The following is a 27962-nucleotide window of genomic DNA, read 5'->3' as shown; positions in this document are numbered from 1 at the left end:
GCAAATGATGTTTGAGCCTGGGATGGATGGAGCTTCCTTAAGGTCAAAGTCAGGGTTGGGTCAGTTCTGAACATGCCCTGAGACAGGGCGTCTGCTTAAGGATAAGCTCTGTGTGCAGTAAAGCGCAAAGGAAAAGTCATGCAGAGCAGAGAACAGGTCCATTTTCAGGACATAATTTTCTAAAAACACGCTGCCCTTTCTCTATTTCCTTCTGACACTGACCACTTTTATCTCATAATGAAGCCAGACCACGTTCCCTGGTTGCTGACGTCAATGGGCTTTTTGCCCGTGTAAGGACCTCACAGCCGACCCTAAGGGCTTGATTCTAATCTCCAGCCCCTGGGCCAGCAGCACCCTCCACAGCCTGGAGACCAGCAACCACACACTGAAACGGACAACGCTGCCGTCTGGGGACACAAGGACATGGCAAGAGCAGCAAAGGAATTGTCAGTAATGTTTCAGAAACCTATATGAGGTTCAAGAAATAGGCTATTAAGATCAACCAACTCACCGCAGGAGTGACCGCACGTGGCATACTCACAAAAGTGCTAAACTGACAAGCGTTACACAATCAAAGGAGTGAGAAGCAGAACAGGACAAAGGCACCGCTGGGTTTCACACTGAATAACCCCAGCTGGCAGTGGGCCTCTGGGCTGCGAGATAGCCGGGCGTCCCACGTCATCCGAGGAGGGAGCGCGGCTCATTACAATAATGCGCTCTCACGATCTAATCTGCACCAGGACCCAGTGAACACAGGGGCTCTGATAGTCTCATTACACAAGATTAAAACCCTCAGAACCGAGACGTGCTCTGGGAACGGTCAAATACTGAAAACAAACGGATGGATGATATAACCACTGCACCATCTCTGGCAACGAAACGCCTTCAGGAGCCCTCTGCTGTTCAACTTGCCCGCGCAACCTGAAATACATCTGAACAAAGACTAGATAGTGTCCTTCAGAGGTAAAAAGCACATATATTTCACTGACTCCAAAAACAACTCACTTTGGAGAAGGGAAGATAGTGTTGTGTTGCAGAGGTCAGGTCCTGGAGTTCTTTGTAAATTTGCAGATAATTATTTTTAGTTGGACAGAGCTGCAGCCAGTGCCTGATCGAGCAGGGCAGACCCCTTCAGTGATGTTGTCTTCATTCTGCGTGCAGTCCAAGCCTTTCTTAAGAAGGGCCACCACACGGGACCTCTGCGATTGGGAGGTTGCGCAGATACAATGGTTGTGTTAGCCTCATCCAGGGATGGTGAGCGGGACGAAAATACGGGTGTCACTTTGCCAGATTTGAGAGCTATACGAGGGTTTTGCGGGAAAAGCCATACAAAGAACACAAAGGTAAGACACATCTGGGTTCCTTCTGTGCTCACTCTTGCGTTAATTTCTCCCCGCCCCGCCATGAGTTCCAAAGAAAGACAAGGCAGGGCAGAGACTGTCTATCAGCTCAAGGCTTTCCAAGTGAGTTCAATAGTTGTAGATATGAAGTTAAAGGAACGTGGAGACTGATCTGATGCTCTCTTTTGAGAACAAAAATAAAAACATCATGCACTTGGAAGCTCCAAGGCTCTGTCCCATTTGCTGGACTACTCCAACGACCATGCTGTACCTTGTTCTTTGCTCTGTAAATCTGGGCCTTAAGCCAAAAGCAATGAAATGTGAGCTGACCTTTTTGGGGCCTCCAATCTCCCCGTCTCCATCCTGCCTCTTCAGCATCCTAACCATCACGCCTTCCCAACAGCCAGTGTCCCTCTTCCCCAAACCCTCCCCAATGGCTATGGGCTGGTGGGGTTGCTAAAAGGCGGACCAGGGACCAGCTGGCCATCTCTCCTTGTTTTCCCATCTCTTGAGAGTCTCTAGGGAGGAGTGTAGGTAGGTGATCCCTCGACAGTAACCCTGTGACTTCTCAAGTCACAAAGTCAGATCATCAGGAAGACTGGATGGACCAATCAGCTACCCAAGCGGTCAAGTCAGGGAAGACACAGCTTCTCGCATTTTCTTCCCGCACACGTTTGTCAAAGCTGCTATACACACACTCCAGCATGTTCACACACATTCGCAAGGAGGGAGTAAACTCAGCTGCAGCAGTGTCACACACAATAATATGTTGTCCCTAACAGAGAAATCCTGTATAGCTTGAAAACGGGCTCAAGCTCCCAGGCTCTGGGCCAGCAAACACCGTGGGTGTTGTTGGCTGTGGTCCTTGAATGATACCCACTGCCAGATGAACAGATGTACACGATGCCAACAGCTCTGGAGGGACCTGCTTGTGCTCCTGCGAAGAAGGGAGAGCAGCACGGTGATCAGGAAAGAAACGGAGGAGAAACCCAGCAGTAACCACTCCGATTATGAGTCAACAGCACCGCACGGCCCGCCTGACAAGGGAGGCTACGTGTGGCTAAGATAACTTCGAGGAATGCTGGCAGCAGAAATGCTAGTGAGGCAAACGTCCCTGCACCCTTGGTTTTCTTAGAACAGTGGCTTTCCCAAGAAGAGTTCACACAGGGTTTACATACGACACCCCTTTTGTCGCCACTGTCGCCCCCGAGAGGCATTTCTGTCCTTACCGTCACGCCTGCAAACTCGCCAAGGTACTGACCACTAAGAGGGGGAAAAAAAATCAGTGAGATCTGATCAACAGCTAAAAAACAAAACAGAAACAAAAAAAACAACAAAACACCCCTGTTGATTAGGTTTTTGTGAACAGGTTTTATGGAGCAGGAAATACCCCGTGTCGTAGATCTGGAGAAGAGTGAAAGATTCAAATAAACTCACGAAGAGACGCCAAGCCAAGCATCAAACAAACACAAACGTCTTTCCTGTTACATATTTGATCATCTCATGCTTTTGGTCAGGGGGGGTAAAAGCCGTACTGTAGAAAAATATAGCAAATGATTTCCAGCTGCTAAGAGTCCACGGCCAGATACGGAGTCACAGTGCCTACCCGTGATCCCTCCCCTGCCCCCGCTCCCCCGCCCCTGGTCTCTGTCTCTGCCCCCAGATCCCCTGCTTGCAACACGCATTCCCCTTCACAGCAACCCCTGCCGTCCTCACAGGCCAGGGGCAAACCTTGGTCCCACAGCAGGCGGCTGTTCCCGCTCAGCACTCCCGTCCTCAGGGCTCCTGCCTGCCAACCACCCAGAGCCCAGGGGCCGCCTCACAACCCCCAAGACAGTACCACGAGGACAGGACTCGGGATCTCTTATTCTTCGTATTCTTCAATTTCCAGTACAAAACCTTTCAAAGTGAAGAGGTCGTTTTAGGCCTCGTGATGCTCCCCACAGCACCCAGCACGGTGCAAAAGGCAGAGGAAGTCTTTAAAAAAATCCTTCTTGAGGTGGCAAGGCAGAGCCCATGAACTCAAGAACCTATTCAAATATGTTGCTACAGAATCGTGTTATGTCAAAAACAACTGACAATAAGTAGGCCTTCAGCTAGAAAATTATTCACACACAGCTTTTAGAGGTCAATCTCTTGACATGTAAGATGACTATCATAATTTAGGTATTAGATAATTTTGATTAAAGGTGAAACATGGAGTCTGTTTTTTTAAAAACATTACAATTGTCTGTGGCTCATTAGGACAGTAATCATCGGCTGGTAATAAACTTTCATTTCAACATTGAACATTTTATTTACTTGCACTTAAAATGTGTTTCCCCTCCCAAAAGAGCTGAGATTGATCACAAGAAAAACACAGGTAATGCAAGAGAAGGTGGCGGCAAAGGGAATGGCCGTCCCCCCAGTGGGGGGCCACCCTCCTGGGGCAGCAAGCTGACAACACTGGTCACAGAAAGACATCTAGAAAAATGAGGAGGGATGGCTGACACGGTGGCATGGTCTCAGAACAGCACAATTTAGTAGAGCTTAGCTTTGTAGAGAGGGAAAAGACAAAGCCCGAGAAGCGAAAGCATCCCTGTCACCAGAAGAGGGTCCTCAATTGGGCGGCAGGAGTGCCGCGGTGACCGCTGTGGTCTGGATGGAACCCCCCCTTCAAGGTCTCCTTTCCCTTTGCCTTCATCCCATGTTCCCCAAGCAAACTCCTAATTACTATTTTGACGCCTTAGATTTTTTTTTTTTTTTTTAAGGCCGCACCTATGGTATATGAAGTTCCCAGGCTAGGGGTCGAATCGGAGCTGCAGCTGCCAACCTACACCACAGCCACAGCAATGCAGGATCCGAGCTCTGTCTGCAACCTACACCACAGTTCACAGCAACACCAGATCATTCACCCACTGAGGGCAGGGATCAAACTGGCATCCTTATGGATACCAGTCAGGTTCTGAACCCACTGAGCTGCAACAGGAGCTCCATATCAGGAAAGAGGTTTCCTGGGGTTACAGACAGGAACATTCTGGCCACTAGAGAAAGGTCATTGCCATTATAAGTCAATTCATATAACTTATACACTAGTGTTCTGTTAAATACTTAAGGTAGCAGTCAATTACCCTACATACATACTTACGTAATTGATACAGTCCAGTTTCTGATCCTCCTCACCTAAGGAAAGAGCTTGAACCAGAGTTACTGTCCCTTCTCCCATGCTGTTCTCTCACTCTACCCCAATAATTCTCTTTGGCCTTAGTGTTAAAACTTTCTCCTCATTAAAATGTCAAAGACTATGATTAAATCAATTCACTTTTCTAGGAGCCTCCTGGTAGCCAAGACAAAAAAGGGAAAGAGGAGTTCCCGCTGTGGCACAGAGGAAATGAATCCAACTAGTAAGCATGAGGTTGCAGGCTCAATACCCTCACTCAGTGGGTTAAGGTTCCAGTGTGGCCATGGGCTGTGGTGTGGGTCGCAGATGCAGCTTGGATCCTGCATTGCTGTGACTGTGGTGTAGGCTGGCAGCTCCAGCTCCAATTCGACCCCTTGCCTAAGAACTCCCATGTGCCGAAGATGCGGCCCTAAAAAAGAAAGAAAAAAGGAAAGAAACTTTGGTGGATAATTAGTTCTCATTACCTGATAAAAGGATCCTTTGGAAACCAATATTAGGAGATATTAAAATCCTATTTTCATTTACCATTTAGACTTTAGGGAGGAAAAGACTTATGACTAATGATTACCATGATTTCCTTCAAGGAAAACAGGCTTTTCAAAAGAGTTTTTAAAAGATGAAACACTATTACTTTCCTTAACCTCAGGGCTCTCCCTATCAGAGTAAGTAGTGTAGAATTTACTGAAGTCTTTGAAAAATGTTAATGCTATAGTCCTAACGAGAAATGTTAATACACAAATGTTAAGATCCAAAAGTTTATTGCCAGTCAGTTGTTTAAAACACAAAATATTTCCCCATGGAAACATTAGTGCTAAAATTATGGGAATTACTGGGGTGGGGGGGGGGAGGCCTAGGAAATCCTATCTGACTAATTGTAGTTAAAATGGTGCTAATAGCAGTCGTGATCAAATACCATGTTTTGGTCCTGAGTCAGCTTGCTCCAGGCTACACAGTAGCTCCCCCAGCCCTGCCCCGATCCTGCCCCCAAACAGAGCACGGACCCCACCTCTCCCCTCGGAACCAAGCCTTGGGGTAGGTACCCAGCCGTAGTCAGAGAGGACACTGCAGGACTCAAGGGTCCATCTCCCATAAGTCCTTTCATCTTCTAGGAAGCTAGCTTCTCCAAGCCTCAGAAGTCACACCTGAATGCGATCATAAGCCCAGCATTCGAGGAGGCTCTGGGGCGGGGGATAGAAAGCTCTTCTGTGAATTATTAAACAGCCTCAGTTTCAAAGGAATCCTGTTCTGAATTACAAATAAAAATTGAAATATAATTGTTGAAGCTGCCTTTACTATGTTTTTACTGATTTTTTGTGTTTGATTTTTCTCTTACAATAAACGCCAGTTCGTAACTGTTGATTTGGAGTTCAACCCTTCAGTTCTCCCGGGCCAACTATGATTTAGTACCTCTTAAGTCTTCAAATACATGGTCTTGCTTTCACTGTGTTCCTTAATTACTCAGGATCAACAAAACCCTTCTCGGTTTGTCTTGCTCTCTTCACCGACAACTCCTTTCTTCTATGCTGATCTTTCTTTAAACTATCCTTTCCTTTAGGACTCACGGCAGGCTGTCCAACAGAGTGCCACTGTGGAAACAGCCCATGTAGATGCTCTTCCCTAAGCAGCCACTCCCATGTGGCTATTGAGCCCTTGCAATGCGGTGCTGAGAAACTGCATCTTTAACTTCATTGAATGTTCAACAAACCTTACTGGAGTAGGGGTGACTTACAATGCTGTGTTCGTTTTAGACGTCCAGCAGAGCGCATCAGCCACACATACACATATATCCGTTCTTTTCAGACTCTTTCCCCATCCAGGCTATCACAGAGTATGGAATACATTTCCCGGAGCTATACAGTAGGTCCTTGGTATTGACTGATTTTGTATACAGTGGTGCGTATAAGCTGATCCCAACCTCCCAATCCATCACCGTCCCCGTTTCCCCTTTGGTAACCCTAAGTCTGAGTTGAGTCTGTTTCTGTTTGGGGAGTAAGTTCTTTCGTACCATTTTTTACTAGATTCCACATATTAGTGATAGCATATGTCTTTTTCTGTCTGACCTACTTCACTTAGTACGGTAATCTCTCGGTCCACCCATGTTGCTGCAAATGGCATTATTTCATTCTACTTTATGGCCAAGTAATATTCCATCATATATATGTACCACATCTTCTTTATCCATTTCTCTGTTGATGGGCATCTGGTTTGCTGCCATGTCTTGGCTAGTGTAAATTAATGCTGCAATGAACACTGGGATGCATGTATCTTTTCAAATTATAGTTTTCTCTGGATATATGCCCAGGAGTGGAATTGCAGGATCATATGGTAGTTCTATATTTAGTTTTTTAAGGTACCTCCATGATGCTCTCCATAATGGGTGCATCAACCTACATTCCCACCAGCAGTGTAGGAGGGTTCCTTTTCTCCACATCCTCTCCAGCATTTCTTGTTTTTTGATGGTGGCCATTCTGACTGGTGTGAGGTGATACTTCATTGTTGTTTTGATTTGCATTTCTCTACTGATTAGTGATGCTGAGCATCCTTTCAGGTTTTTTTGACCACCTGCCTGTATTCTTCGGAGAAATGTCTCTCTCTCTCTCTCTCTCTCTCTCTATATATATATATATATATATGCAAACACATACAAAGATGTATGAGATGTTTATATAATATAGAGATTAATACCCTGTTGGTCACTTTATTTGAAAAAAATTTCTCCCATTCTGTGGGTTGTCTTTTATTTTTGAAAATGGTTTCCTTTGCTGTACAAAAGCTTTTAAGTTTAATTAGGTCCCATTTGTTTATTTGTGTTTTTATTTTCATTACTGTGGTAGGCGGATCCATTTTAATAAATTTAAATTACAATAGCCACATAAGGCAAGTGGCTACCCAATAACATAAGGATGCTGTTATTTGTTTCAGCCTTTGACATGGATATTGGAATTGCATCTGTGTGTGTGTGTGTGTGTCTGTCTGTCTGTCTGTCTGCAGCTTCCTGGCATTGTTTTCCCTTAAGGTCTCTTAAGGGATAACCAGCCTTTTTTCTATGATTAAGACTGAAAAGGAAGGTACTGATTTTGCTCTGGAGACTTCTACAGATGAGAGAAAGTCTCTACCTGGCTATGGAATGATTAAATACATGTGTGTGTGTGTGTGTGTGTACAGTTTTTTTAGGGCTCTGCCTGTGGCATATGGAAATTCCTGGTCTAGGGGTTGAATCAGAGCTGTAACTGCAGGCCTATACCATAGCCACAGCCACAGCAACTCGGGATCTGAGCCACATCTGCGACCTACGCCACAGCTCACAGCATTGCTGGATCCTTAACCTGCTGAGTAAGGCCAGGGATTGAACCTGCATCCTCATGGTTACTAGTCGGGTTCATTACCACTGAGCCACAGCAGAAACTCCTACAATGATCCTGTTTGCTACCGACAGGGTTCAGTCAACCTGCCTTGCCGCATGTCAGCTTATCCTACTTCCTTGTTCTATCAAATAAACTCGCTGCTAGAACTCTCCATGCTGCTGCCTCCCTCTCCTCCTCCCCCTCCCATCCTGCCCTGGGGTCTCTCTCAGGCCTTCCTCCTGCCCCTGCACTGACCAGCTCTCCCCGAGGTCCAAGGGGAATGCACACTGCCAAGGCCTGCATCAGTTCTCGGGGGCCTCTGTCACCGCTGCTTCCTTTCTCCCTGAACCGCTTCCTCCTCTTGGTCTCTGGGCCACCATACACCTGGTCCCCTCCTCTCAGTCACTGTTGCTGGCATGGTCACTCCCCAAGTTCTAGAGGCTGCAGGGCTCATCTCTCAGCGGTTGTCTGGCATTTCTCTCTCTAGAGCTCAGGTGGTGTGCTGAGTCCACATACCGTCTGTCTCCCAGTGACCCCTCCGCCCTCAGCACCGAGATCCTGCATCTCACGGTCAGGAGGGGCCTGACCCAACTTCAAAAAACAAAAGAGATAAAGAGCAAGGCCACTGGTCAAATAAACCCTCAAACATAGAAAAAATACATGAACAAGGAAAAAAAGGCCATACAGGTGTTTCAGAAAACACCTGTCTCTGTATTCCTGGGAACGATTCTGAGACTGACAACCCTCAACTCTCAGTCGTGGACGGTTTTTGGCCACCGTCCACGAAGGGAATATCAGGGAAGGTGGAGACAGACCGAAGGCAGAGGGGGTGTCCTGGTGGGGCTGCCTTTGTACCTGTTGCATTGCAGGAGTCCAGGCTGCCTTCTGCTGGGTCATTGCTCATCTGTTCCTGGGTGTCTGTCTTGCTTCTCAGGGTCAGCAAAGCAGGTCCTTTGCTCCCACTTTTAAGTGTGAAGGGGAGACGGCTGGCTGGAGAAAACAATAGGACATTGTATTAATGTCAACTCCCACTGAAAGGTACCGTTGCTATCAGGAGGGGAGCTCTCCAAGTCTCCAATCACAGGCAGGTCATTTACAGAGATAAGCAAGTGACCAGGACTGGAGCTGCCCCTTGATGTGGGAGCACACGCAAATGCACACACAAACGTGGCTCCAAGCTAGGGATTCAAAGCTGTGGTGATCAGAGACTTACACTGGCTAGAATATCCTGCTTCTGGCCTTGCCCAGTGGACTCTGAGAGTGAGCCATCTGAAAGTGGCTTCAAGAGTTAGACTTGGCTGATTTTCTTAAGGGGCTTCTAGGTCAGCCTGCACTGCCGACCTCCTCCAAGAGGAGCCAAAATGTAAAAAATGTGAGTATGTGTGTGTCTTGGTGGGTTGGGAGGTGAGATGAGGTCTAGAGGGAATGGCCCAAGAGCTAGACTGACTTGCTCGTTTAACACAGCACCGACCTATGTTCAGCTCAGATACAAACCACTTAAGAACAACCCAGGAATTGTGCTGTTCCTTCATCAGACCTGAGTCTTAAACGCATTTTTGTGACACAGTGATATTGGTGTTCTATTATCTGAGATTCACTTTAACCTTCTCGACTATAGACAGTGTGATATCCGAGTTGTTAGTTTCAGTCCACATCCAAGGGGTAAGCAGTTATTAGCATTTGAGCGCCTTGATCAATGATGCACTTCAGAAGTGTTTCATATGTGAAAGAAACATCAAATCCCATACTCTGCAGGAGTCACTGTAGATTCAACTGTCTTTTTTTTTTTTTTTTTGCTTTTTAGAGCTGCACCCACAGCATATGGAAGTTCCCAGGCTAGGTGTCTAATCGGAGTTACAGCTGCCAGCCTACACCAGAGCCACAACAACGCGGGATCCGAGCCGTGTCTGTGACCTACACCACGGCTCACAATGCCAGATCCTTAACCCACGAGCGAAGACAGGGATCGAACCTGAATCCTCATGGATCCTACTGAGCCCCGAAGGGAACTCCTAGATACAACTGTCTTTATTGCTGGTCACACTAGAGGGTTTGTAATCAGAATAATGGGTATAGAAACGGTTTTTCGGGGTGAAATGAATGGAATTTAAGAAGAATGAACTGGTTAGAAAATCCTGGCCTCTGAATGGTGCTACGAAGCAGGTAAAAGACTCCAGCAGTTCTTTCCAGGTCTGGAAGCTGCATGTGGAGGGGCCTCATATCTGGTGGGACTCCAAGGTGAGCTGGACGCTGCTGCTATAACAGCACCGACCTTTCTTGAGGGACCGTCTCATGAGAGGCCAGAGCAGAATGCCTAAAAGGACAGTGAGCAGTGCCCTCACTCCTGGCGGTCTCTAATCACAGGCAGACGATTCGTCTTTCAGTGTCTTTGGGCCAGCATGTGTGTCTGTGTGCGCGCTGCTGAACAAAGGCCTGTCTGCACCTTACTGCACCCATGGGGTATCCAGGGAGCAGGGAGATAGGAAAGTGCCCTGTACCCTTCACCCAGCTCTAACCACCAGAGCCTCTTCCACTAGGAGCCTGTGGGTTTCAAAAAACATCAAAGAGGCTTGAGTCAGTTTGCAACTGCAGCTCTTCTGCTATTGAAAGTAACCTGTTGCAGTAAATGTGATTTTAAATAATAAAAAGTTTTTTACATTTTCTTGAAAACAAGTAAGAATGTGTGGATTCATCTCTCACATTTGCAATCTGAAAGGCTTTCTGATCCAGTGGCAATTGCCCATGGCCCTGGCTATATCCAAAGGAAAGAGCTGTGCCTGTGAATGCTGTCCTGGTTAACCAGGCTTGAGATGACTTTTTTTTTACTTTTTATTTTTTGCCTTTTTAGGGCCACACTCACAGCATATGGAAGTTCCCAGGCTAAGGGCTGAATAGGAGCTGCAGCCACGGGTGTACACCACAGCCACGTGGGATCTCAGCCACATCTGTGACCCACACCACAGCTCAGAGCAATGCCGGATCTTTAACCCACCGAGCAAGGCCAAGGATTGAACCCGCATCCTCATGGATACTAGTCGGGTTCATTAACCGCTGAGCCATGACAGGAATTTCCGAGATTACTTTTTGACATCCACGCCCTCAGGGGCCCAGTGTTGCAATAAAACCATGAAAGAGCAAATCAAGAGTGCCCTTTGTGTCCAGATCTGGATAAACTGCACCTTCCTAGCACACCTCCTGCCCCCAAAGCACCGAGATGTGAGTTCACGGAGCAGAGAAAGGCTGATGTGGCCAGAGTGCGGCACAGGTGGGAAAATCCTCCAGTGACTGGCCACGCATTGAGTGGGTATTGTTCTTTTCTTTTCTTTCTTACCATATTTACCTGAGTCACATGGAGGCTCCCAGGCCAGGCAACAAATCAGAACGGCAGCTGCCAGCCTACACCACAGTCACAGCAAACGCCAAATCTGGGCTGCATCCGTGACCTACACCACAGTTTGTGACAATATCAGATCCTTAACCTACTAAGCAAGGCCAGGGATTGAACCCGCATCCTCACAGAGACTATGTCAGGTTCCCAACTCTCTGAGCCACAGTGGGAACTCTGAGAGCGTACTCGTTCTCACTGGGAGAAATGGCAGTGTGCTGAGGTTAGAGGTGACATGGGTTTAATTCAGAAACGTCAAGTGGGGGTGTGGGGCTCACCCTAGCCTCTTTTCATAGGGGCCCAGGAGTCTGCTCTCATTAAGAAGGATTCTTGGGCCGGGACCCCTGAACATCACCGGCAGAAAAGCTGGGCGCCGTGCGGTGTGTCGGGAAAAAGGCAAGGACTGAGGAGCGGAGCGGAGGGCGGGTGAGGACCCAGCTCGTCAGAGCAAACCAGACCAGAAGCGCGCCGGACATCAGGCCTTTTAAATGCCGCATCCGGTCCTCTGCCTGCCGTCGACGGCAGGGCAGGGAGTGCGGGGAAGCAGACTCCCAGGTACGTTTGGGTGCGTGTAACTATAAACTGGTGTCCCTGGGCCTCTGGGCTGCGTTCTCACCCTCCATGTATACCTAACGAACGAGAAAGCCGGGGTCACAGAGGTCTGAAGTGAAAAATCAGGTGACAATCGTTCGTAAGTAATTCCTAAGTCCTGTGTATAGATTCTGGAATGTTTTATTGATGAGAGGATGGCTTTCGACATGCAATAAATATTTTGGGTTAAAATGTCCCATAAGACTATGACTTATTTTAAAACAGCTTAATGAAAGTTTAATCGACTCCGAAGTGGCCCGTATTTGAACAGAGCACTTAAAAAATTGTGATCTAAGTATATACGGTGAAACCATCAGCCTAACGTTTCAAGTAATCAGAGTTGTGCGGAAACAAAAACCCAAAATGGAGCAGATGCTGGAGTTGGGTGTCGTGTTAGTGTCGACATTTCCCCAGCGGCCCTGGATCAGTCGTGTCCCAGGCCTCGTGTCTGTCACGTTCATTACATCCTTGACGGAGGCTATGAATCCTGCCTCCTCCCGGCTGCCCCGAACCTGCCTAGAGCCCGAGAAGTGCCAGGAGTCCCCAGGCAGGGGGGGCCGGAGGCGGGGGTGGCCACAGTTTGTCTCTCCTGAGCTCTCCAGCCTCTAGCTCTGTGTGGCAGATCATGTATAGTCCTTTAAAGTTTCAGGACATACTAATGATCTGTGTCTACAGGACTAGAGCCCAAGCTTCTTTCTAAAATAAAGGGATGGAGTTCCCATCGAGGCTCAGCAGTAACAAGCCTGACCAGTATCCATGAGGCTGAGGGTTCGATCCCCAGCCCCGCTCAGTGGGTTAAGGATCTGGAGTTGCCGTGAGCTATGGTGTTAAGTTGCAGACACGACTTGGATCCCATGTGGCTGTGGCTGTGGTGTAGACTTGCGGCTGCAGCTCCTATTTGACCCCTTGCCTGGGAACATCCATATGCCGTGGGTGGGGCCCTAAAAAGACAAAAATAAATGAGTAAATAAAGGGAACGGATAGCAGCTTCCCCTCAGCCATGAAGACTGTGGGTGAAGGACATCCAAGCTCAGTAGGAAGCGCAATTTCTCAAGAAGAGCCGGGACAGGTGCGGCAGGTGGCACCCTGCGCTGACCGGGACTCTCCCAGCCTGGAACTGGAATAGTGTCCAGGAAGGAGTTTCAGGAACAAACAGGCTGTTGTCAGACCCGGGCAAACAGGAACTGAATCACAAAGGGGACCCTTGGGACCCTTGAGAGAAATCCATGAATTCACGGACTAATGAAACAGGAGTCTGCTCTGCCCAACTGGACTCAGCCCCAGACCTAGGGCTGTCGGAGTGACCGTTCCACATTCAAAGTGATGGGCACAGAGGAAGTGTGTGTTGGCCCTTCTGTGCATGCCCAGCCCCTCAGGCAGGCCAGCAACACTCAGGGGCGACTGGTCTTCCTTGAAAAGCTCTGATGAGCAGACCTGTGGGAACTGGGAGCCCTGGGGCTGGACCAGCAAGCCGGGCCCTTGGCGGGGGCCCTGGGCTACACATGGGCCAGGGGCCGTGGTGGGGCCCCCAGCGGCAAAAGCTGGCAGCCGACAGTGGACAGTGGAGAGAGAATGAGATGGAGAAAAATGTCACCTCGGCAAGTGCCGGGGCCGGGAGCTGGTGACACTCACGAGCCTTTACGTGCCCGAGCCAGTGCTGCGTCCTCATTCATACTCAAAACCAGTGGGGCTGAGAAACATACAGACTTAAAAAGCTTCTGAGATAAGTACTTACATTTTTGTACAGATGAAAGTAAGGATTTAAAGATTTTTAATAATAAGATGAAAAACATTAGTCCTAAGCCATATGCTGGATACAACACCGAAAATCGGCCAACAGAAGCTGCACGTGTGCCAAACCCATTTCAAAGCCCAGCCCTCCTTCCCTCCAGCGAGCCGCCCTTCAGCAGAGCCCAGGAACGCTGTGTTCTGGGGCCGCGAGAAGACCGCGTGCTCTGGCAGAAGGATGTGTGCAGGAATCACAGAGTCCAGGGGGTGAAGGGGAGAAGACGGGGAGAGGCGGAAAGGGCACACGCTTGTGCACATGTGCACACGCACACTAGGCCCCCTTCAGAGCGGGAGGGCGGCGGTGTGTAAGGCCAGTCAGATGGGTCAAGGCCCAGACGAGAGGACGGCGTAAAGCTGCCGGACACAAAGCGGAGGATGAGCAGCAGCTCCAAGACCAGGGTGGGGCGCTTCCTCCTCTGGGAGCTGGGCTCTGCAGTTTGGAAAAGCATGGGGCTCGAACCTAAATCCCAGCCTCCATGGCCTCTGCTGTGGAACCACTCAAGTTACCGCGGCGAAGTGCGGGCCCTGACCTGCCCCTGTCCCACGGGAGCGGTCAGGTGTCCCCTTCTTCTGCCATCCCTGGGAGGCGAGCTGCCCACGGCAGGCCTCTGCGTAGAGCCTAGACCACGCAGCAACGTCACACACTGAAGACAAACCATGGCCATGGCAGAGTCCTGACAGAAAGGCCGCCGCGTCGTTCTCAGTCGGGACAGACCCAGCCCCAGGAGCCCAGGTGCCAGCCCTGTAGCCTGCACTTACCAAGGGTCAGGGAGTCCTTCAGACAGTGGAGCCCCGAGGCCTGGCGTGTGAATCCCCAACCCATACGATTTATGATGATTCCCAACGGCTCTGGTCTGTGACATTCCCAGCACAGTTGCTTAAGGGCAGCCCCTTCCTTTTATTTTCTGAAGGAGCTCATGCACACTGCAGGTTCAGGCAGGGAGAGAGGGTGCTTCGGGGATGGAACGCGAGCCAGGGGACACCTAGGGGTGGGTTCTGACGCGCAGGACCTGACGTCAAGGGAGCCCCTGACCTTCTATGAGAGGGTGGAAGTGATGCTGGCATCTGCTGTGAGCAGGTCTCAGAGGATTAGGTCTGAGAAGAAGACCCTGGATTTGGAGACATCGATGACCCGTGAAGAGTTTGAGCAGCGTTCTGGGCAGGGAGCTGCCGTGCGGAAGAGACAGGAGAGGGGCCCACATGGAGAGCATGCCGGAGACTTTCCTCAGGCCAGTGGAGCCCCTGGAGCTCAGCTTTAAAAAGGGGAGAAGCAGAGTTCCCGTCGTGGCGCAGTGGTTAACGAATCCGACTAGGAACCATGAGGTTGCGGGTTCGGTCCCCGCCCTTGCTCAGTGGGTTAACGATCCGGCGTTGCCGTGAGCTGTGGTGTAGGTTGCAGACGCGGCTCGGATCCTGCGTTGCTGTGGCTCTGGTGTAGGCCGGTGGCTACGGCTCTGATTCGACCCCTAGCCTGGGAACCTCCATATGCCGCGGGAGCGGCCCAAAGAAATAGCAAAAAGACAAATAAATAAATAAATAAATAAAAATAAAATAAAAAAAATAAAAAGGGAAGAAGCAGCTGATGGTGACAGGGACCCACGTTTAGGGACAAGACAACCAGGGCACCGGACCTGACCACGGTGCGAGGCACTGGATGAAGGATGCCTCATTGGAGGAGAGAGGACAGCGCTCTTCCTCTGCCTTTGGAAGGAAAGAGATGGGTGAAGACAAAGAGAATGAGGAAGAGTCAGAGAAGGCACTCGAGATGGTTTTGCATGTTTTAGTGAAATGGAATATCTGTGAATGCAACTTTTTTCTCTTCAATGGCTATTCTCGATTTTTACGAAATGTTACAATTGTGATACATACGCATAACAAAATGTTATCATTTTAACCGCTTTGAAGTGTTGGGTTCTGTGGCATTACGTACATTGACACCGTTTTGCAGACATTGCCACCATCCGTCTGCAACACTCCTTTCAACTTCTCAAAGTGAAACCCCGTGCCCATTAAAAACTACTTCCCCATTCTTTTGTCCCGAGCCCTGGAAACCACCATTCTGCTTGCTATCTCTGTGGACTCAGCTACTCCGGGAACATTACGTAAGTGGAGCCACACAGCATGTGTCCTCTTGCAACTTGCTTATCTCACTTGACATCACGCCCAGGCTTCGCCCAGGCTGTAGTTACTATGTGCAAATTCCTTCCTCCCGAAGGCTGAATGATACTCCACTGTGTAGACAGACCAAATTCATATATCCCTTCATCCCCTGATGGATACTGGGTTGCTTCTACCTTTGGGCAATTGTGAATCATGCTGCCGGGGATACGGATATGTAACTATCTCTTTGAATTCCTGCTTTCCCAGCTTTGGGGTATATTTCCAGAAGTGGAATTGCTGGATTATATGATAATTCTATACTTAATTTTTTGAGGAATCACCACACTATTTTCCACGGCTGCTGCATCATTTTTACATTCCCATCAACATGGCACAGGGTCCCATGATTCCACAGCCTCACCAGCAATGGTTATTTTCTTTTTTCCCCCTCTTTTAAATGGAAAGCTCTAATGAGTGGAAGTAGTATTTCACTGTAGTTTGATTTGTATTTTCCTAAAGCTTAGTGATATTAAGTATCTTTTCATGTGCTTATTGAACATCTGTATGTCTTCTTAGGAGAAATGTGTGTTCAAGTCCAGTTTTTAATCAGATTGTTATTTTGTTGTTGTTAAGTTGCAAGAGTGCTTTATACAGCCTGGATAGCAATAAGATATATTTGCTTTCCAAATATTTTGTCTCATTCTATGAGCTGCCTTTTCACTATGTTTATTGTGCCCCAAATTAAAATTCAGTGTTTTTATTTTGGATGAAGTCCAACGTATCCCTTTTGTTTTGCCCTCACCCGCGGCATGTGGAAGTTCCCGGGCCAGGGATGGAATCCTCGCCATGGAAGTGACAACACCGGATGCTTAACCTGCTGAGCCACCAAGGTTCCAACTTATCCCTTTGTCATTGTTGTCTCTGCTTTTGATGTCATATCCAGGAAATAATTGCAAATCCAGTCTCATAAAGCTTTTCCCCCTTATATCCTAAGAGTTTTATAGTTTTAGCTCATATGTTTAGATCTTTAGTCAATTTTGAGTTAATTTTTTTTTAAGTGTGAAACATAGCATGAATTTGTCATCCTTACATAGGGGCCATGCTAATCTTCTCTGTATAGTTCTAATTTCAGTATATGTTGTACCAAAAGAAGAAATGAGACAAAATCTTTGAAAGAAATGCATAAACATAAATATATGAAAGTAAAACTGTTTATGGTTTACTCAGAGGAATGAGTGTTCTCACTTCCTGAGTGGGGGTTCATTGTACTTATCTTGGGCCCGCCAAGAGTTTGTCACTATTTAAGCCCATCTCTGCCTCCTGGACCCTCAGTAAAGCTTTTCCTTAAGGTTCTGACTCTGACTCACAAAATCTTTCCCACTCTCAATGCCAAACCAGTGGGGACACAGCAAGATTTTTAGGTCCTCTTGTCATTTTCCATAATTTATAGATGGAAGCTGTGATAAGGACACATCCCAAATAGTTTAGATTTTGATTTAAACCAGGAAGGGTAGTTTGAAAGCCTGTACATGGAGAGTCTATACCCTCAGACACTTCCCATCCCTAGAAGAAACAAAGGATTTATTCTTGGGAGAAACTAAACCAGAGGGACTAGGAGGCAGACACACTGTCTGGGCAGAAGACTCGGAGCACCGCACACACAGGAGGGCAGAGCTGAAGCTCGAGACCAACAGGAGCACAATGACAATCAGCATCTCGGACAGCAGGGCGCACCCCGCATTGCCCCAACTGCCTCCTCCCATCCTCCCGCCAGAGTGTGGGCCTCCAGGCATATACTCCTGCCCCCACCCCTGCCCTGACAGGAGATAGGAGGGCTTTTCCCAGTAGAAAAAAAAAAAGAAGACTTTTTTTGGTACTTTCCTCTGTACCAAAGAAAAGACCTATTGGTCCTGACATTTGCAGAAGTCTCCCCGTGCAGATACGACAGCAGACAGTACAGCAAGCTCTTCAGGCCACAACCCCTAACTCTCCTCCACACTTCACTAGACCTTCCAGTTTGTGCTTAGTGCCTCCCTCTTCAGTAGCAAAGGCTGGTCGGAGATAATGCAATGTCAAGGGACTCTCCTAAAGTGGTAAACAGCCAAAGGAATCTTGGAAAGAGACCACACAGGGGAGAAAAATTCTTAACACTATAATATTCTCAGAGAGAGAAGGAAATACATTACATTCATGGAAAGGAATGCTATAAAAGGACTAACTGGAGAACAGTAAAGATTTTTTGGAAATTAAAAATAGAATATTAAAACCTGTAAAAATCAGTGGAGAATTTCAGGGATATAACTGAAGAACCTTCCCAAAAAGTTGAGCAAAAATTCAAAAACACCAAAAGAAGAAAAAAGATAAGAAAATATAAGGATTGGATTGGCAATGAGATCCTGGTATGTAGCACTGGGAACTATGTCTAGTCACTTATGATGGAGCATGATAATGTGCAAAAATAGAATGTGTACATGTATGTGTCACTGGGTCACCCTCAAAAATTGTATTGGGGAAATAAATATTAAAAATAATAATAATAAAGAAAATACAAGGATTAATTCAATACAGAAACAATTACAATAGCAATAGAAGAGAAGGAATTGTCAGATAAATAATACAGGAAAATAACCCAGGACCGAAGCATGTAAATCTCTGTACTTAGATGTCACATGCCTAGGACACAAAATATAAAGAGACCAGGACAAGGCACTGTGAAATGTATCATCAGTGGAGAGGCAGAACAGAGCCTAAGAGTCCCAGAGAAGGAAAGGGGCCCCAAAGAAAAGGGAAGAAGAATGGTGTTCCCTCCTAAAGAACATTACCGGCAGTAGAGGACAGTGAAATTCTGTACCCGTTAAAAACATCATGGAGGGAGGAATAAAGATATCTTCAGACTTAGACACTCTCAAAAACACCTCTCAGGTCAGAACGTCACCTGATGATAAGCTCTAACAAAGTGAGGGAACAAACCAAGAAAAAGAGCAATGCGAGATAGTGGGACTCCCAGGATAGCGATGATAGGAACCCCCAGGAGAACAGGGGTGCAACAGATGTAAGCCTTCAAGTGGTGCAGGGCTGCAGGTGGTGGGAGAGTGCTCCGAGGGAAATGACCGGTGAAGCTGATAGAGTACTTTAAACGTGATTGGAATAAATTTGGAAACTGTACGGTTAACGGTGAGAAATCTGTTAGTGCCCCTGGGAGAAAAAAATAAAACACAAAAGACTAAGGTATAGCAAAAACACAAAGCACAGGAAAAAAGGCTCATACTAATTGAAAGGAAGATAAAAGTTATCCAAGAGAAAAAAATGGAATCCGGGTGCCCTAACTGGCTCAGGCATGAGGAATATTTACAAGGAGCGAATAATGCAGATGCCACCGCTTTAACCAACAGCTGTGATCTCAACACACTGAGCTCACGAGGGTGAGCAAGGCAGGTGCATGGCAGGAGTGAGCGTCACAGAAACTCAGTTAGCTCATCTGATGCGACTGCTAAGAGGTAGGAGCTGTAATACAATTTTAGGATGAATAATGTGAGTCCAGTCTCAAGAAATGGAGGCCTGTCCCAACCAGTCCTCTGTCTGGCCAGGCCACTGACGCAGTATCGTCTCAGTTCCAAGGCCTAAGGTGCTTGGCTGTGCACGGTCAGAGTCCTGAAATCGGTAAACAGCAATCACAGGAGACTATGCGTGGTTCTCCGTGTCCGGAGATCTTCCTCAACTGTGACGGAGCTCCGCCCTGCTAAACCCATCATAAGGGGACAAAACCATAAACTTGAAAGCGTATTTAATGCACCTAACCTATTGGACATCATGGCTTGGCCTAGCCTGCCTTAAACATACTCAGAACAACTTCCTTAGCCTACAGCTGGGCAAAATCGCCTAACTCAAAGCCGTTTTACAAATATCTTCTGCAAGTTGTTGAGTACTCTACTGAAAGTGAAAAACAGGATGGTTCTAAGCGTACTGGCTGTGTACCCTCCTGATCATGGGGCTGAATGGGAGCTGCAGCTTGCTGCCACTGGTCAGCATTAGGAGAGGATCACACCACATGTCACTAGCCTGGAAAAGATCAAAACTCAAAACGTGGAGTGCTGTTTCTACTGAATGGATATCGCTTTTGCATGATTTTAAAGTTAAAAAATCGTAAGCTGAAATCATAAATCGGAGACTTCCGTAGTCTTAGAAATCAAGAACGTCATAAGGAACAGCAAAATATATTAGACATTTTTAAATGGAGAGGATTAAAAAGAATAAATGGAGAGAAAGACTGACTCATTATAAAGGGCTTTCTAATTCAAATTGAGCTATTCAAAAATAAAATGTGCTGTCTTGTACCCCTGGGATTAGAACTGGGTCCTTGGCGGGTGAGACAGAAGGGCAGTCTTCAGGGCTTTCTTGCCCCCACTGAGACCAACTTCCAGCGTGAAGGGTTTATGATTTAATGCATTTCATCATTTCCCCTGAACCTTGAACTAGGAAAGTAGAGTTCAAAAATATTTACGTGTTAGGTAAGAAATGATTTCATCCCCAGTCCAAGTCATTACTTTGTAGCTTGAAAACACCGTACTGCTTTTTATTTCTTCAAGGAAAATGACATTTGCGGGTATGAGTTAAGACCCAGATGAACTGTCTAGGAAGGATGGTGGATCTGAACTCCGCAGCTGCTCTGCAGAGGCTCTGCTGTCGTTCCTATTTCCTGCCCATACTCTAAGTGCCACTTACGGTCTCTGGTGTCATAAGTGGTTCCAGACTCCATCAGTGGTCCACCATGAATCAGAAAGCAATCGAATCCAGACGCTTTTTCTGGTAAACAGTTCCTCCGTAGGAAACGTAAACAGGACAGGGGCATGCACTGACCTCGCTACCACACTCACTCACACGTGACAGGGTCTTTGTCCCTTCCACCTGGTAAGCATGAGAACCCCCTTTGTAGAGTCAAAGGTCCACAGATATCACCCATCTTATACATTTTTCTGCTCCTTCTTTTAATTACTTCATTGATTGTAATGTTTTCAATGACATAAAATGAGTACAGTCTACATAAAAAAGACAGATAAATAAATTAATAGAAGCTAAGGCTCTAATAAAATTCCTGTAGCTGCTAAAAATTTCCTCTGAGGACTACTGATTACAATCTTGCCACCTCTAGCAACAAGCTACTGGTGCTAAAATTCTGGTTTTCATGGCATTACACTCTTGTCCAAACCTGGGGATGCCAAGGTGATTTCCTACATGGGCACTAAATCACTCATTTACATATTTCATCAAATATACTCTCCCCCAATTTTCTGAAGTGGTACAGAATTATTTACATGATTATGTCTGATAATTCTACCAGATGGACCTTTACAGAACTCTCTTTCCAAGGCACGTCCACTGTTAGGATATAAAGCAAATATGGTGGGTTTCTGGCTAAATTTACCATTGTCTGTGAAAACAGAATGTGGTTCCCTCTGACCCAATCCTGCTCTGTTGGTTTGTAACTATGACACAAGTTACTCATATTCATGCCAAAACAATGCCAGGTAAGGTAAGACACTTGGGAAGTCTGTTATATATAAAGTTAGGTCTTTATTCCTGCTGAATATGCTGATAAATCAGAGTTCACATCACATCACATCTTTTTTTTTTTTTCTCTTTTCAGGGCCACACCCTTGGCACATGGAAGTTCTCAGGCTAGGGGTCGAATCGGAGCTACAGCTGCCACCCTACACCGCAGCCACGATAACTGGTGATCCGAGCCACGTCTGCAAGCTACATTGCAGCTCACCGCAATGCTGGATCTTTAAACCCACTGAGCGGGGCCAGGGATCAAACCCTCATCCTCATGGATACTGGTCAGATTTGCTTCTTCTGGGCCACAATGGGAACTCCCCACATCCCGTCTTTGCAGGTAAAACATGGCCTACTGATCTTATGAATCCTTTCATTAAAATTTGTTCCAAAATCTATAAAGCTATATTTCATACCCAGAAGCTTAAATTAGACAGCATTTTTCTTTGAATTCAACATAATAATAATTCTTCTCAACGCAACATAAATGAAACGTGAGCAAGGCCCCAAGCACCCTCTGCTTTAGCGAATAAAGTGAAGGATTAGTCCTCTCACTCCTATTTCTGGTTACACACAGTCCAGACAGGGCATGAGATAAATGCACAGCCGTGACTTCAAAGCAGATGTGGCCAGAGCCACAGTCACTGGGGTTCCTGCTGTTCAGCAGCGGTGAGCATCCCCAGCAGGCGAGGCTGTGGAACTCTGACCTGGACAGCAATTACCAGCCTGCGATTCCCTCTAGACTCTCCCCAATTTCTCCCTTGCCCATGTCTCCCCTTGTTTCCTCTCTCCGCTGCTTTCTTGGAAGCTGGGGTGAGTGCTTACTCTCTAGTACATAACCATCTCCATGTTCTTTACGTTACACCACGACAATCCCTGCAAAAATAGTGAGGCTCTACTGTCCCCTCTCACGTGAAAGTCCACGTGCTTGTACTCTGCAGAGGGGTGTGCTCACGAGGGCACAGGCAGGAAGCAGCGAAGCTCGAAATCCAAGTCACGTCTGTCACGCTCCCAAGCCCCTGGTGGGCTGAGCAGATTCCGAATCTCCCAGAGATCAAAACAGAGCACTTTTCACTACAGTCGTTAACAACCCTATACGTCAAATCCCTTATTTTAGAAAAAGCAGGGAAGCGAATGACCTCTAGTCTTTTCCAGAGAAGGAAGGTCAGACCTGAATTTTAACTATCTCATTTAGAGCTTTGTTTACAACACAAATGCTGTTCTGATTAGCTGCCTCAAACTGATTGCTTCAACATTTTCAAGTCAATTTTGAAGGTGTATGAACGTTCAACAAGGAATGAAATAAGGGTCTGATTTTTTAAATAAAAATTTCCCTTGAGGTCAGTCTATGGATTTTATTCAGATAATAAAATTCCTCTAAGAGATGCTGGAGGGCAAAAAAGGAGCTTTATTTCACTGAGAAGTGCAAGCCATGAATTGTATAAGCTACTCCAGAATCAGGACTTTTTTTTTTTTTCTTTTTTGGTCTTTTCTAGGGCTGCACCTGTGGCATGTGGAGGTTCCCAGGCTGGGGGTCTAATCGGAGTTGTAGCCACAGCAATGAGGGATCCGAGCTGAATCTGCAACCTACACCACAAGCCCACAGCAATGCTGATGCTTAACCCACTGAGTGAGGCCAGGGATTGAACCCACAACCTCATCGTTCCTAGTTGTATTTGTTGACCACTGAGCCACGATGGGAACTCAAGGATCAGGACTATTCAAGTTTTTCAGTATATGCTATGGGCTTAAAGTCTGTAGCATATGCTTCACCAAAATCAAGTTAAAAAGTCTGAGGATTAGTCGGTAAATCACTACATAAAAAATGACCCTTTTTTTGGTATGCACATGCAGGATCACACGAGCAAGATTTGATGCTGGAAGATTTTTCCATACCTTCATTATGCAAGATTGGAGATTTATTTAAGCTCAAAGCATTATGACGCTGGAACCGGAGAAGACACTCGAAGTCTCTAAGTCTAATCTCCCAGAGGCTCAGATTTCTCCTGCACAAAATGAGGTTATAAAATCTTTCCTGCTCTCTGCAAGGCCATTTTGAGACCAAGGGTGTCACAGATGTGCAAAACTAAATTATTATTCCTATTATCATCATTCCGATAGACCAACAGGTGGACAGCTAGACTGTTAGAAAAAGACTAGCTAAAAATCAGGCTTGTAATCTTGTCTTTACTAACCTAAAATAGTAGTGTTTCTTTGTGATATCTTCATGAGATTCATCTTGTCATTTAGTCTTGGAATATGCCAAGGGTAATTTCAAAGCTTCTTTTATCACGCCCACCAGGTCCTTATAATTCCTCTAAGCTACACTTACAAGGGTAATCAACAGAAGTTTGCTCAGATTTCCACATTTACAGGGAATGGCTATAATCAAATGGGGTTTACTTATATTACCAATAATTAGGTAGAAGGAAATGCTCTGTGAAAATCAGAGGGTGCAGCCAAGCAGGTTAAACACTTGGAAGTCAGGAGACTGTTGATCCTTCCTGGAGGCGACGTCTTCCTCACTAAAGCAGATGCAGGTTCCCTCTCCAGGGATGCAAGGCCTGGGACACTGCTGCTCCTTCATTTACGATCATTTCCTTGTGATGCGTCATTTTCAGAATCCACTAGACTGGTGCAGTTGGGCCCGAGGAAAAGGCCACAGGGTACCTAAAGCCCTGACTGCTTCTCGACTCTCATTCCTTTTTTTTTTGTCTTTTTTTTGCTATTTCTTGGGCTGCTCCTGCGGCATATGGAGGTTCCCAGGCTAGGGGTCGAATCGGAGCTGTAGCCACCAGCCTACGCCAGAGCCACAGCAACACAGGATCCGAGCCGCGTCTGCAATCTACGCCACAACTCACGGCAACGCTGGATCGTTACCCCACTGAGCAAGGGCAGGGACCGAACCCGCAACCTCATGGTTCCTAGTTGGATTCGTTAACCACTGCGCCACGACGGGAACTCCGACTCTCATTTCTCTTAACGTTGCCCTGGCCATTGCCTTTGACTGAAGGGCCCCCACCACCACCTTTCTGCCTCCATGCTCCTCTTCTGCTGCTGGCCATAAAGACACACTCCTTCTGCCACTACTGACCATCAGCAAGCGTCTGATTTGTCATCCCCAGCTCCATGTCATCATCTGCAAATGTTACACTGTCTGCAAAATTCAATGTGGCAGTTTCTTTATCTGTCAGGTGAAGGAGCTGGCTGTGAGCTCAATGGTTTTAATGGATCCTGACTTGATACGAGCTACAGACTTTGAGTTAAATCAGCATAGTCCACCTTCTTCAGAGGTTCACACTCACTGCCAGGAGAATACAGTCTTAGAAATAACAATTCTCAACACAAATTGAAGAAACACTGAAAATTGACTTTAATTAAAAAACGAAATAACAGCTCTATGTCTACTCGATTTGATATACACACATATATAATATTTCATGTTACTGTGCACATGCAAGGTAGGGGAAGGAAGAACCAAGAAGTCATACAGTTTATAGGATAAACTTTCAGGGTTTCAAAGAGCAAAGGCAACTCATCCCACCAGAATGTTCATGTTCTGCAGTGGCCCAGCTCTTGGACAAAAAGAGGGAAGAAGAATATAGGAAGGCCAGCAGTCAAATATATAAATTGAGAAATATTTTACAGAACTGGAAAACACTGCAATGGTGGGCAAAACATACGGAGGAAACATCTAAAAATTTTTTCCTGGGGAAAAGAATTTCCTCAACAGTCAGATGAAAGTCTTCAACATTTGACATCAGTGATAGGCACGGCTGGTCTTAGAAGCAAGCAAAATAAATCACGACCCAGACAACATAATTCAAGCAATGGCGGCAAAAACCTGAAGGGGGGAATGAGGAGAAGGGCGGAGGAGGAGAGCTGCCAAAGCTCAGAGGCCGAGGCAGAGCTGCTGGGCCCGGCACCCGTGCTGGTTGGGCCGCAGGAGCGGGGGTGCGGGTGTCCCGTGGTGAGATCCCGCACAGTCCTGAGAATCAGTGCCCTCCCGACATCAGGGCCGGGTAACACAGGACGTCCCTTGCTGGGGCGAACACACAGCCCAGTATTTTATAAGCACAGCAGAGGAAAACGAGCTGCAATTTCCCTCTGGGGAAAGTCCTCCACTTCATTTCATTCATGCCCACGCTGGACATTACAGCGAAGCCCAAATGTGCTCCAAACCCCCAAAGCAGAAGGCAACCCCTGAGTCCACCCGGGACAAGGTGTGGATACACCCCGGTGTCGAGAGCCGGTCCCGGGGACAGGATTCCTCCGCGGGACAGGAGGCGTCTTCCCAGCTGCGCCGCCCACACGCCGGACCCCGCCACGGACCGACAAGCGGAGGGCCGACTCCAGACGGAAGCCCTGACGGCGGGAGCTCAGTGACCAACACAGAAGAGAGTTCGTGAGAACTGACACTAACTCCCCCTCAGCATCACATCGAACGCGGCAGCCAAATGACACTTAACTCCGTGTCAGGATTCTCACCTCGGAGCTCACATCAGAGGCCGCCTGCAGAGCTTGTCGGAGCCACCAAACAACAACCCATGCCTGCTGAGGACAGGGGCCTTTCCAGGAGCCCGGGGCGGGTTAAAATGACCATTCGAGAGGCCCATTCCGCTTCTTTCCTCTTCCTGAAAAGCGTTTAGGGCCCAGGAAGGAATCACTACAAGAAAGCTGGCCCCAAGTTAACAGATGGCTCTGTTACTCCGGGAGTCTAATGAGTGGGCCAGCTCACTGCTGATTTTTCTGAGGCTGAAGCCACAGCGGCACTCTCAAGAAATCAAAATGTTTATGGAAATTTGGAGGGAACAGATAGGAGGAAGATGGCCAGGAGATCAAAAAATTATAAAAGAAATGAATAAATCATTTACTTTCTTGTCCAATCGCTTGATTCACTGCAAGGAGAAAATCTTAAGTCTGTTTATTTAATGAAACATAACTTGAATAACCCATATTTCCAAAGAAAAATGAAGACATTTTATTTTGTCCAGCTGCTTTTCATCTTATGCTTTTCAAGACCAAAATTCAATGCTGCTTTGTACGTTTGCAAAAATGAGATGAGAGGGGAGAAAAAAGCCAAAGGGATTTACATTTTTTTCCCCAGCAACTAGCCTGCAGAAAACTAGGCAAAACCCAACAGTTCAAAGAATCCCCACCCACCCCCAACATACACACACTTTTCAGAGGAGAAGACAGAGGTGACAAAGGAAATCTGCCCGTGCGTGACGACTTCCGATGCCCTGCACCCAGGAGTAAAGACTCTCCCTTGGCAGAGCCTCTGAAAGCTGGCACCTTTTCCGGCACTTCCCCTCCGAGTCACAGCGTCACTCTCATTTTATTCAGCTGCTCTTCTGAGCGGAGCAGCCTCTGGGGCACAACCAGAAACCTGCGGATCTCCACCCCAGTGCTGGGAGCAGAGGGCACGGACAGACGCAAGCCTGCCCACAGTGGGTTCACCCCCTCCCTTCAGGAGTAATATGTGGGTGCATGGCACCGACCCAGTGCAAAGATTAGCCTTCCCGCTTCCGCGTGGGGCTTGCCAGAAACAATACACATTTTGAGAAATGCAATGGTTTGGAGACAAAGAATCTATTTACAATTCCAACATGCCAGTTTTCAGCACACAAAAGACCTGTCCCCAAGATGGTAATACGATAATGACCATGAGGACACTGGAAGAGTTGGAACAGTAAAAAAGAAGGATGTTGCAGTGACAATATGTTTAGGCAAAAATGCATGTTAAGCTGCCCCAAAGTGTAAGTAAGAAACATAAAGTGTAAAGTACCCTGGAGTAAGAACAGAGAGGCCTGGGTCTGGGGTAGATCATGGCCACGTCCTGGGGCACTGACGCCCCGAAGTGAAACGTTAACCACTTCTGGGGCCAAACATCACATCTACAGGGCAGGAGTTGGTCTCTGAGTCCTTAGTTTTTGAGACTCTGCTTTCTTTATTGACCTTATATTATGTAAGAGTTGCAAACATTTATCATAAAAGAATGGTCATTTGGAATGAAGCTAATTAAAGTCAGAGCAGGAAAAAATGGATGTATTTAAAGCTTTCTGGTGAAAATTTAATTTCAGTGGAAATTGAATATCAAGCTTCTTCAGATGGAAAATACCCAATATATAACTGAGATTTTTTCATCTTGAATTTGTTTTCTAATTTATAGATAGGAAGTGATAAGACATTAGAGTATTTGGATAAATTACTTGAAGTAATTTTTTCAAATATGGAGAGCCAGAAATCTATTTTTTAAAAAGAATTGTACAAGTTCTGTGGTGCAGCGGGTTAAGGATCTGGCATTGTCACCACAGTGGCTTGGGTCGCTGCTTGGCGAGGGTTCGATTCCTGGGCCAGGAACTTCCACATGCCGCAGGTGTAGCCAAAAGAAAAAATAAACAAGAAGGATTGCATTCGGAGACCTTAGAGATAATAATAAAATAACGAATAACCACCACCTGCTCCTACCACTTGGGGGCAGTAACCCAGTATTCACCTAGTTGGGGTGCTCAGTGGGCAACCTCTGAGACCAGCCACCTGGGTCTAAAGTTCCTGGGGATCACTGTAATAATGGGATCAGAGTCTTAATAAACCTCTGACTCGAGTATTTTAAAACCACATGCTCGGTGAGGCCTACAGTGGTGATTACTTCAGAGGTGAGCCCTTTGAAAAAATTGTACAGGGCAGAGCAAATATTG

At 46.9% G+C, this 27962-nt stretch overlaps 1 pseudogene; it reads right to left on the bottom strand.

The window, feature by feature from the left end:
• Window positions 1–16761: 16761 nt before the first annotated feature.
• Window positions 16762–16861, bottom strand: LOC125121679 (uncharacterized; annotated as a pseudogene).
• Between the last annotated feature and the right edge of the window lie 11101 nt (window positions 16862–27962).

Source organism: Phacochoerus africanus, chromosome 2 (assembly GCF_016906955.1).
Source record: "Phacochoerus africanus isolate WHEZ1 chromosome 2, ROS_Pafr_v1, whole genome shotgun sequence".
Lineage (NCBI taxonomy): Eukaryota > Metazoa > Chordata > Mammalia > Artiodactyla > Suidae > Phacochoerus > Phacochoerus africanus.
Note: the sequence above shows the minus strand (reverse complement) of the source record. Positions and strands in the feature narration are given on the sequence as shown.